Raw genomic sequence first — 1,634 nt, 5'->3', positions numbered from 1 at the left:
CTGGGACTACATTTTGTGCAACTGGCTTTAAACTGCAAGCTGCTAGAAGTGTCTAGTTCTGTAAAGGGCAGCCTTCAAGAGCGTAGAGCATGTGTGCTCAGCACATACCGTGCTTCCTTTCCAAAAGGAACAAAATGACCGGTATGACACATGTCCCTCCCTGCACACATTTGTATTTCTATGGTATTATATCCGTAATGGGAGCACTATATGCCCCATTTGAAGAACAGGACTCCTACAAGCTGTTGTATAAATGCATTGCTCTAAGATGGTCTTCATCCTAACCACCTTTAGGGAACTCATAGGGATACTTTGCCATATAGGCCCAAAAACCTGTGGTTTTTCACATAGAAGTGCATCTTTACAAGCCATGAATTTGGACTTTCTATGGTAATTCCAACAGATATAGGTACCGATACTGTGTTAACTACCAATAACATTGATGAATTTACACTAGGCAGGAATTCAGCTCATTAATTTCAGTTGTCTTGTGTGAAATGATACTCTGTACTTGACCTGAGAAAGAGTTAGATATAAAAGTTTAGGAAAAACCCCAAACATATATGCGCTAAAGAAATTATATCCAAGTCCTCTTTTTCATAGAAATGCTGCCCTCCAGTGGTCTGGAAAATAAGCATACATATTGCTTATTAGTTGCGATAATGTCGTTTCCACTTACACTGCAGCAAGTAGCAATCAAATGTACCTCTTAGTAGCCCATGCACATGGATTGTCTAGGCTCCAGCCTCAGAAAACCCACAGGTGGCATAAGACCAAGTGAAGACATTCGTAACAAAACGATATTGCTTTACCAGTACAGGCCCACTGACTCTCTTCTGTAAACAACTTAAAATAAAAACTCCTTCTCGCAAATGCCAGGATTGTAATAGTCTGCCCCACAGTGACAGTTGAAACCCTTGACTTCAAACAGAACCACATGTAAGAAAATGGTCATGCGTTGGACAAATGGGTCTCACAGGACACTTGTTCCCAAATGCGATGGACTGTCACTGAAAAAAACCCGCCTGCCCTGACAGTCAGACACAGAGTTCTGCACACAGTGCTTGTCAGTGAACCATGAGGATTATTCTCTCCTCTCAGCGCCTAAATCCCAAGCCACAGATAAAAATACAAGTTCTCCAGGTTTTGTCTTTCAGTCATGGCAGCCAAGTGCATTTGTTTTAGGATTCAGAAGTAAAGCATCAATGTGAAAGAAAGGAATGTTGTATGGCCAAAGTATAAGGTAGATGATCTTTAGGTATTTTGTCTCTATGCTTGCTTACCTTTCCCTTGCCTGGCTTCAAATGGTCTTTCCAAATATGCAAAACTGTTTCTTGGCTTGTCCTGTTCTACACCTGCATGTTAGGTGGGGGTTACCGTGCATGCCGAGATGATTCGTGCCCTACTGAGGGACTTGACCACCAAAGAATCACATCATGGTCCTGCTGCCATCTGCCACCTCCTGTTCTTGTCTATCTGCCCCACTTGCCTTCTGGTAAGCAACCTGTCTCCCTGAGGATCATTGCTCGCAGCACAGGCCATACAATGCCTTCCAAGACCTTCCATTTTCTCTCTCCTTTTGTCTTTTTTTTTACTTAAAACAAAGAAAAATAGAGTGGTACCCCAAAATTTGT

This window comes from Cariama cristata, unplaced genomic scaffold (genome assembly GCF_000690535.1).
Source record: "Cariama cristata isolate BGI_N322 unplaced genomic scaffold, ASM69053v1 scaffold40279, whole genome shotgun sequence".
Classification (NCBI taxonomy): domain Eukaryota; kingdom Metazoa; phylum Chordata; class Aves; order Cariamiformes; family Cariamidae; genus Cariama; species Cariama cristata.
This window is presented reverse-complemented; position numbering follows the sequence as displayed.